Source organism: Pecten maximus, chromosome 2 (genome assembly GCF_902652985.1).
Source record: "Pecten maximus chromosome 2, xPecMax1.1, whole genome shotgun sequence".
Taxonomy (NCBI): Eukaryota; Metazoa; Mollusca; class Bivalvia; order Pectinida; family Pectinidae; genus Pecten; species Pecten maximus.
In genome coordinates, this window is record NC_047016.1 from 19,967,294 (window position 1) to 19,979,117 (window position 11,824).

Here is an 11,824-nt window from a genome sequence, read left to right on the forward strand (position 1 = left end):
TTGAGATAAATTCAATAATTTCCATGTTGATTAAAATAATTCTTACATGTTTTAAAATGGTTTCTTCATAGGCACATTAACCGTCAAGGCTTATACGGTTCGTATGTAAAGTAAATCTGCTTTGTTTTTCGTGTTCAGTACAAACACCAACCATTACATGTTTACGTTCATTACGCATTTAACCATTTTGAAATTCGGGACATCTATGAATGGAAATCGGACATTAATGATATTTTTTCATTACCAATGCAGTCATGATTTATGCTTAATATGATATTCGAGTAACCACCATATTGAGTTTGGATATATAATAAAACCATGAGACGCTTACATTTTAAAATTGTGTCAATCTCGAGTGAATGGATTTCAATAGTCATCATTATTGATGACTATTTCAAAATTCATGTGGCGACGTATTAATGAAAATAACGTAAAACAAAGTATTCGTCAAAGTAGGAATAAAATTCTTGGTTTCTATTATCAAATCTGGTTAAACAGTGATGTGTTATATACAGGAAATAAGTAATAAAACAAGACTGGGTTCTGAGTATCCTCGGTTAGTCATGAGGCATAAGCAACTTGGTTCAAATGGTCTTCTTTTGAATGTTACATTAACAAAAACCTCAGGCTGATATCAGACCTGTGCAATATCTGATGAAGCTATTATGTATAATCTTGTACGAAATTCAATAATTTCCATATTGAAAGATAAACCTCTATGGCGCGGAGGACAATACACTATAAATGATATGTTCTATTTTAGCCGCAAGGAATGGCCTGCTTCCTAGCAATACATAGAGTCTGCCGCGCGTGGAGCGACCAGAGACGTGTGCGGAGCGCAGTAAGGTAGCAATTTTACATTGATCGCTGGAGGCTAATTTTCCCAGAGGAAACGAACGGTAATTTCAGCCGCTGCAGCAGAACAAACAGTGAGTGAACGCAGGATGTATGGGCACTTGACTTAGTATTTTTCTACGAGATGGAAATGTCATTTGGTTTTGACGCCACGTAGTAAATCTCCTCAGTCGTTTATACCGGCACTTTATTGTTTTCCTGTAGTAGGCCAGTATGAACGTTCCTGCGCTGCCACAATAGTTTCTCCGCACACGCTTGTGTCCTTTATTGAATTGTAAATAAAGTTAAAATGACTTCTGATATTCCAACTTCCGAGGTTGAAACATCGGCAATTTCCGCAAGGTTGAATGGTTGGTTGAACGTACATAATACAAACATTGTTAAAGTACTGGCTATTCCAATGACCGTCCTTTCGTTACTTTTGAACCGTAATGTGTAATACTCAATTAATTTCCAACAGTTCTCCACATAATTACAGTTAATTTACAGCATCATAAAGACCATAGCTTTGACTTTTATGACATTTTATTATTTTGTCAATTTGTTTTTGAGATAAATATCAGAAACTAATCAAAAGCTATTACGGAATTAGCCTTTATTTGAATTCAAATGGGATATCTTCTACCTCATATAGGCAGCTTATTCCAGAAACATACGGCAACAGTCTTAGGCCGTATTGTGTTATGTTGGGGTTTTATTTAAGAAATTGTGAAGTACTCATCCGGCCATGCAGACTTTCAATGGACGTGAGCAAGTGAGAATAGCTGATATAAATCTCGTTGAAATAATATTTTGTTAATATTCAAAACACTTAAATGGTTCCTACATTTGAAAGGGATTTCGAAAAGAGATCATGCAGATATAATATCACGCAATGAAAACATGAATTTTCATTAACTTTACACATTTCAAAAGCGTACCTCTGCCAATCAGAAACATGCCTCGCCTTTTGTTGTATCCAGTATCTTCTTTACGATACATATTCACGGGAGTGTCGCTTTACTGATCCACTTACATTGTATATATATTGATATCTTTTTGTCAAATGTATGTATTTATTATATTTCAAGTTCCCCACTAATAAATAGTCATTACTATTTTTTCATCTCTGTATTGTTTAAATAAAAGTCTAAAATGGAGGATAATTATATGTTATCATTTTAGTTTTGGCAACTGATTGAATGTTTTAAACTGGCTAATTTCATTTGTTTTTAAATCATCGCAAATGTAATTTTTGAATAAAATAAAGTGTTGGGAGATAAAAGAGCCTACATTTGTTCCTTCAATCCTGTATTATATTAAATTATGTACTGTTTATATGAAAATAAGATATTGTTTAAACCATATAAAGCGTTTTTCTAGTCGTCAAATTAAGATAGCGAATGGATTTAAACGATTCGCCAATACACCATAATCATGATGATATGATTGTATACATTGTGGAGTATGTATACATGATGCATGACGTAGTATAATCCATTCTCCTAATAAAAGTATCAATAAGCTAATGTCAAAATACCGTGCTATATTGTCCGTTATAGTTTATTTTATTATCAGGTATAGTTCGAGTAAGTTTATTTTATTGTCAGCTATAGTTCGAGTGAGTTTATTTTATTATCAGATAAAGTTCGACTTCGTGGTTTGAGCTTTCAAATTATTTGTTGGTAGAATCTTTCATGGTTTGAGCTATCAAATTATTTTGTTGGTAGAATCTTTCATTGTTTTAGCTTTCAAGTAATTTTATTGGTAGAATCTTTCTTGGTTTTGAGCTTTAAAATTATTTTGTTGGTAGAATCTTTCGTGGTTAGGCCTTGCAACATAACATAACAATAACACATACAACAATGTTCGTTGTATTTATTTTCTTGGTTCCATAGCAGTCACGAAAACAAGATTGTTCACAAGGAATGTTTCGTGTTATACAGTATGCTAAAAGTTTTTTTAAACGCTGAACAGACAGATATTTTACCTATTGTATTTTACGTATATATATCATCAACAGATTTATTTCAAAAACATTACGCATATCAACAAAATGATATTGACCAAGGTATAAATGATGACGCAACCATAATCAATATGTCAGCAGAAAAAGCGATTCATTCAAAAGTAAAACAGTGGTCTTTATTGGACATATCTACAATGAATACACAGGAAAATAAACAGTATGTCTGTATAGTGAAATATGTACACGAAAAAACAGACAATAATATCTGTACAATATATAGCAGAATATTGCATACAAAACATAGCCAATAAAGCTTACCAGAAATGTGGTACACTGCAAAATAAAAACAAAGATTTCATGTATAAGAATTTTATCACTTTAAAAACATCATTTTAATTTCCCGTAAATACTGAAATCAAACGCATCTTATATCATGGCAGCTGTATAATCTACATGATTTGAACATAACATTGTCACAAAAACATAACAAAGAAGTTGGAGGTAGTAAGATCAATGTCTCAGGCCACTGAAACGCAGATGTAGGAAGGCTTGTTTTATACTAACATTACTACAGCAGAATAGTTTTCGCCAGTTCTAAGGTCGTAAACTAAGGTTTATGACTTGGCTTACGGCGAATCTGATATATCTATGCTTATAACATTTCTATAATAAATATTTTAGTCATAATAGCTGCACTAAGAATTGACAGTAAAATTCTTAATCAATTTGGAAAATATGGCGGAAATGTATCAAGTGTATTATGAATACGTGCCGCTGTATTTATATTTTTGTTCAGTCAGGACTGAACATTGAACTACAATTTGGAAAACAAATAAATCTCGATTCTAATTTTATAAGAAACCGACATTGTCCCGGTAAATGAAGAAGTCTTCATATAGTAGTTAACTATTTTCTACAGAATGTGCTCCCCATATCTATATGTTAACTTCGGCATGACGCAATATTAGATTATTACTAGATGTTGACTTTATTTAAATACAATAGATTTTTGTGATGATTCAAGGTTTGTTTATTAAGTTTACAGTTCAGTTTGTTTTATCACCGCTGAATTTCTATATTGTTATTCGCCTAACATCTCGTATTCTCAGATCACATGTGAGAACAAAAATAGAAAGATAAAGAGAATTTCAAATCAAAGAGAATTATTTAGTAGTAACTAGTCATTAAAAACGTGTCTCAAAAAAACGGTCAGGTAAACTACCTCTAAAATAAAACTGGTCGAAACCAATTTATTTTGAAGGAAATATTCGGTTCATTGACTATGGTTATGTCAACACCTCTATTTTGAAAATGTATCCAAAACGTTCTTTGAAACAAACGTAAACAATTTGATATATACCCTTCGCCTTTCAGTCATCAAAGATATATACTTTACTATATAGCTAGTGATGTCCCATTTTGCATCATTGTCTCTGTTTTGCAGTTGTTTTATCTTGGTTTACTTAAAACAGGATGGGCTACCGAAATAGTTTCCCTATGTTTTAACATTGTAATCAATTTTATCTTAACAATTTCCTCTTTCTGTTATAAATATAGACCCATTATAAATGCGCACGAATGAATGTTGTGTTTTTCAGAACCAATATTTATGTTACACAATACTTTCATTATAACATAAAAACCTTTTTGAGATGTTGCCGAGATTAACATCCATATATACTTGATGTTATCAACTAATTTAGTTTTATAGGTACACTGTATAGATATTGACATGGAGATATTTCTTTACAAATAGTCTGTAACATTCCCATTACAATAGTCTTTGATATTCCCATTACAATAGTCTTTGATATTTCCATTACAATAATAGTCTTTGATATTCCCATTACAATAGTCTTTAATATTCCCATTACAATAGTCTTTAATATTCCCATTACAATAGTCGTTGATATTCCCATTACAATAGTCTTTGATATTCCCATTACAATAGTCTTTAATATTCCCATTACAATAGTCTTTAATATTCCCATTACAATAGTCTTTGATATTCCCATTACAATAGTCTTTGATATTCCCATTACAATAGTCTTTAATATTCCCATTACAATAGTCTTTAATATTCCCATTACAATAGTCGTTGATATTCCCATTACAATAGTCTTTAATATTCCCATTACAATAGTCTTTAATATTCCCATTACAATAGTCTTTGATATTCCCATTACAATAGTCGTTTATATTCCCATTACAATTACGATATTTAACAAATATTGCATGGCACTGAGGGCAATATGGGAGTTTATGGACTGGTCAGTCACCCAAATATATGTATATGGACCGAAGCGAAGCTGAGGTCCATATACATATATTTGGGTGACTGACCAGTCCATAAACTCCCATATTGCCCGAAGTGACATGCAATATTTGTTATATTATACCGAATATGACCAACATGACATGGAAAAAATAAACAACAAGTTTCTATCACTGCCAGACGCCATTTCGCTCAGTGTCTGAAATGATGACGTCATAATATGACGACGTCAACTTGGTATTATGACGTCATTTTCATATAGCGTCGGCCCGGAGTCAAGGACTTCGGCCCTTGACTCCGGGCCATATACTATATATGGACCGGAGCAACTACTAGACTCAAATAGGCACTTAAATGAATGAGGTATAATATATATATATATGTAATGTCATGGTAATTTTTTTCCTCCCAACTATAACAATGTGGTACTGGTTTTGATATAAATACGTAATCCCAGTTCCATCTTTATGTGGTACTCATTTTTTCCATTTTTATGTTGTACTCGTTTTACAATCCAAATGTGGTACTCATTTTTTCCATCTATATGTGTCACTCGTTTTTCCATCTTTGTGTTGTACTCGTTTTACCATCTATATGCGGTATTCGTTTTTCCATCTTTGTGTTGTACTCGTTTTTCCATCTTTGTGTTGTACTCGTTTTACCATCTATATGTGATACTCTGTCATCCATCTCATGTAATCGCGTTGGTATATGTATTTAGTTTGTAATTTTCCAGTTGTTTGTATATAAAGGTCCCTCTGTTTAGATTTTTCTTTGCATTGCTTTTTTTTCTGGTAAAACTTGATTAAGCCGTCCTATTGTTGACATTTGCATTGGATTGTCACGTTGTTGACAGTATGTACCTGCATTGTACAGGTAAAATTTCACAGTTGAATCATCACGGCTCTAACTCGTAAACCCATAGCCATTCTAGTTCACGTAACCTATAAGGCTTTTCGAAGGAACAACTTCATATATACAAATTAATATGTAAATTAAAATCTACGCATCGTTAGGAAAACTTTCAAGACTCAAACGGTTACTGCCTTTAAGGAAATGTGATGAAGAGATAGATCCTCGACATGTTTTCTTCATGACGATATATTTTTTTTACATGGTCCTGGTGGTTATAAATTCATATGTCATACTTATCTCGGGTTACCATCTCGGAGTTTTTAAACGCCTAAATTTTGTGTAGACAAACAAACACAGCTACCTGAAATACTGAGCAAATATTAGCGCACAGGTAGCGAGTTAGTGATAGCCTGGATTAGAACAATAAATCACAGTTGTGTTCTACCCGTCTATCTAGACGATTATTATGAGGATTATCTTGTATTTCACGCTTTCATATTGAAACAAAATAGCACAGTAAGTAAGCTTGTTTTTTACCGTTCCTTTGTGTCTTGTGTCGGTTTAACAGGACAGCGTGACGTGCTGTCAGCGTATTATATGATACTCTTGATTCGACGTTATTAATGAGATATACTATCGCTTCAGATGCTATAGACAGACATATAATTCAAGTCGTTTGCTAAGCTTTTCAAGTCTGCATTCCAAGATTATTTTACCGAAAAAGTGCTCCAGTACAGCGTTCCCTATTGTCTTACCATCCAGCTGTGATATCATCAGCGGGTTTATAAGTATAACTTAATAGACAACTACATGTATTACCCAACTGATAACATAGAGAGCTTCATTAATATCAATGTAATTATGTAGATATTTTGTTTTGAATAATACGTTTATGTTGAATTAAAACGAAAAAGTACAATAAATGTTTTAATGACAATAGAAGAACTGATATGAGCGAAACAACAATAAGTATCCCGAACATTTACAAAGATACGTGACAAATGTTCAATATGGAGTACCTACATAATGATCTACCAAGCCAATCCCTAGAACAAATACCATTTATTTTCATTCTGATAGGGTATCATATTTCTACGAAAATTACGGAAACATCACATATACGTATATAAATATCTATGATACCTAATTAAGCGAATAATAACGATATGAAATGACCGGTTTAATTTGTTGTTTTAATGTCGAAATGAAGAGGTATAGCAGTAAAGAGTGCCAAACAAGCACACACCTTGTAGTTAAGTGTTAATTAGGTTACAATAAAGAATGCGTATGTTGACAGCGTTTATTAGGATCTAATTAGAGTAATTATACTATGATCTTACGTATAATGATGAGTGAGAACTCCTCATGTGTTTAATGACTGCCCAACCTGATATAATAATGAAAATATGTTCATCAGCACGCCTTTTATGACTTGAATTATACGCAAAAAAAATTATATTGGTTCATACATTTCCGAATTTTATTCCGAAGTATACCATAAAATACACTCCGGCAAAGGATCTTCCTCTTTGATCTGTATGGTCCTATAATATTGTATTACGTATGTGATCGAAGTGTTGAGGAGAAAGTGTTATAAAATATTAGTCAGTTACCTATTCATTAGGATTCAACAAATTGAGAAAAAAAAAATGAAAATCAGGTAGATTCTTAAGAACATTCAGATGCTAGAAATGATACAAATAAAAATATTAAAAGTCTCCTATCTAATTAAACAAACGTCAATATTGTTATGTGAATTAATTCCGACAGAATCGCTAGCCATAATGAAATAATAAGAGAGAAACAAAAATACACCAAAGCTAAATTAATGGTCACTCCTAAATAAAATGAAGCAGAGATTTGTACATATCCACATCACAGAACGGAAAATTAAAGCGTTAAAGTTGGAGGAGAAGAAAACAAATCATTATTAGTTTGGTTGAGCTGCTGTTACAATGTAGAAATGACAAAGTACTTTAGAATATGAATTGAGCAATATATAATGTACATGCCTATTAATGAGTAAACCCGCTCTATACAGTGGTACACTGATATCTTTTTTCGAATTGTCGTAGATATTAATTGATAGTCTATATTTACTAAAACCATAATTAACCGATAGTTGGTACTTATGGAGATATTATCGGTGATAATTATATTTTATCATACGTATTTTAATTGATCGACTTTACTCTATTCAGACTTCTATTTCACTGGAAGATTTCTATGTTTGCACTTTCATTCGATCTAATTCATATCCAAAGAATCCCAATGCAACCAGTTAGAATGTAATAATTATATTATAACATTATATAATTGCATTTTGTGTGTTACTTGTACTATTGAATCAGTCGCAAATCTCTTTCACAGAACAAAAATACATTTTGTATGTTACAAATTTTTTTCATTTTATAACTTTCATATAGTAAAATATAATTATACTTTTCCTAACAACGACCTAATGATTACAGTGAAAGGCGATTGTAACATTGTACGGGTAAGCACATAGAGCACGTCACCTTGATTTAAAGCAATTTGATGGAGTTAAATAGAAAAATATGTATCGTATCCCAAATACACTAGAACGTTACAAATTCGAATCGATAGCACAGAATTATACTTTGATGATTTCTAATGGAAGTGTATTAATTAATAACTAATATTGCCAATGGAATAAATGGATACAAATTTAGATCGGACATGTTAAAGCATCAATTAAAGCATATGAGACGTAAAAACCTTTTTTATATTTATTTATTTTTATATGCAAGCGATAAACTATTCTGGATTTCCGACATCAACTCTTATTTGATATACATAAACTTCCAACAGATAAGCTCTGAATACATTGTGTAGCTACCATACCCCATACTAAATTCTTCAACCTTCTAAAATATAAACATATGCATATTCACAAAATAACTCGCAAATGCTTCGTGGAGAATCAAATGTACTAAGCATGCTTCCATTGGATGGATGGTATCCCTTGCTGATAAATCTTTGTTCATTAATTTCCCTGTAACTACATGGTGATGATTTTCCCTCAGTCGACAATTTGCTTTCCAAATGAGATTGCATATAGAAGAGTTCAGGATAGAAGTATTGAACACCTTGCCATGTCCTTCTTGAAATCAGGCTTACTGTAATTTTTCTGAGTAATAGGGTTGTCAAGCTAGCCTGTTACTTGGAAAATAATCCGTGGCTATTTTCTAATGTGTGAGAAAAGGAATTTAGGAAATGCTCTGTTTCCTTTTCTCACAATGAAATAGATTGGATAACTTTAAGGATTGTACCATAAGATAACAGCACCTTTCAGTACAAACTGAAAGTCAGATAAAGTAGTGCCAAAACTGAATGTTGACATTATAACGAAACCATAATTCCAATTCATAACCGATAAAACAAGGGGAAATATTAACAAAAGTGTATGTTTGAATAGAGAAACCTGCTAACAGGGAGAATAAGATAAATGTGGTCCGAATAGGTGATGATCGCAACATCCCGTTTATCCAAGGACTGTCAAATTTAGTTCGAGATTGGGATGTCACTGTTACTGTTGTGATTGGCGCAGACGACGAAAATGGCTAACGTTGACAGGCCCTCCAGTGGTAGAATATTCAGTTAAATATTGAAATTAGTAAATGTGGGTATGATGTACTAACAAGTTATTGCTTTCTAATTATTGTGCCTTGTGAACTCTTTGTTACTGACACGCTTCTCTCTTTGAAGGACTGACACTACGTTTATATTGTGGGTGCAGATGATGGATCACCCAAACTTATACTCTTTATGTGTTTTTTTGTTTTGTTTTTGTTTTGTTAATATTTATTTATTTGGCTTGATACATTTTCCTTTATTCATAGTTTCCCTTATTTCCCCCTTGTTTAAGAACTTGTAATTACATTTCGCTATTGTTTTCTCTATATATCCTCTTTCTATTAACCAATACTCATTTGGAATATATAATGTTATCCTGATATTGTTATCTGTATAATACCGTACTACTGTATTGTTTGGCATGCTACAACCTTAAGAACTCGACCCATATTTCCCGCATTAGCGATTCTAGTCCAGTGGCGGGATATAAGTGCTCTGTCGGCCTGAGACGTTTTCTATATCTTGGGAATATGTAAATGATCCTCTGGAATAGTGGTTTGGTGTTACGTAATTGACGGGTTCTATTTGTACACGGAGCACTCTGTGAGCAAGCCGTTTTGAATATAAGTGATACGTTACTTAAATGTTAAAACCCAGTGAATCAGTGTGTTGATAATTCTAAGGTTTAGGATATATTTTAATTTGAATAAACACGTATTATATACTTTCTATTTATCTCCTTGTTTTATGATACCGTGACCAATTAACAGTAAATCACCATAAAGATAGACTGGGGATATTTTTGTTTTTCCATAGAACATTTATATGTGTCCTAACTAAAAATATTGTAAGCATTCTGACACGTATGTTTAAAGAAAACTTAAGATTATATTCTGGATTTTAGAATTTTCAATTTATTAAGATAATAGTTGCTACTTCAATTAAATCTATGCAGAAATTGTAAGTACATGTAGCTACTTTTTAACATTTCGTCTGGCAGTACACTAAGTAGATTGTGTGATTTCTCTACAGTAGAACAATCAAGAAAATGAGCGTTGTTTCTTTTGAGTGCTACATCATATATTCTGTAGCTTTAATAGTTTCGTTTTATTTAATTGCTGAAATATTAGCAAAGCATATATACATCAACGAACTTACGGCATTTATTTATTTATTTATTTATTTATTTATTTATTTGTATGTTTATTTATTTGTATATTTATGTAGAATGTTATACCAAACAATGAGAGTAACCGCTATAAAATATAATACCAAACAATGAGAATAATCACTGTAGAATATCATATCAAACAATGAGAATAACAGCTATAGAATGTTATATTAAACAATGTGAGTAACCGCTATAGAATCTTTTATCAAACAATGTGAGTAACCGCTAAAGAATGTTATATCAAACAATGAGAATAATCGCTATATTTGTTATACCACACAAAGAGAGTAACCGCTATAGAATGTTATATCAAACAATGATAACCGTTATAATTGTTATATCAAACAATGAGAATAATCGCTATATTTGTTATACCACACAAAGAGAGTAACCGCTATAGAATGTTTTATCAATCAATGATAACCGTTATAATTGTTATATCAAACAATGAGATTAACCGCTATGGAATGTTATATCAAACAATGACCCATAAGAGAAGAACCAGTATAGATCATTGTACCATCACGTGACCTTTTTGAGAGTAACAAGTATAGGATGCTGCATCAAAACGTGACATTTGCAAGAGTACCAGTATAGATTGTTATATTTGACCTTTGTGAGAGTATCACAATGAATTGTTGTATCTAAAAGTGGCATTTGTGAGAGTACCCAATATGGATTGTTGTACCAAAACGTGATCTTTGTGAGAGTACCCAATATGGATTGTTGTACCAAAACGTGATCTTTGTGAGAGTACCGGTATAGATTGTTGTACAAAAAAGTGGCCGGTGTGAGAATATTCAATATAGATTATTGTACAGAAACATGTCTGTTTTGTCTCAATACAATTCTTATTATACAAATGTGTATTTCTGGTATATACACCATGTAAGTGTATACCGTTTGGCATTTTCCATTGCTGAAGTGTTTAATAAGGACAGCCATATTATGCGGTTTATATTCATTACTCTGCACGTACATTACATAATCAAATTCATCTCTAAATGTATCTGCTTGTCTCTCTCACAATCTTCCGAAAAAAGATTGAAATAAAACTAAAAATGAAAATATTTTTGTGCAAGCAATGACACTGAACACGACGAAGAAAACTACTTTTTTCTTA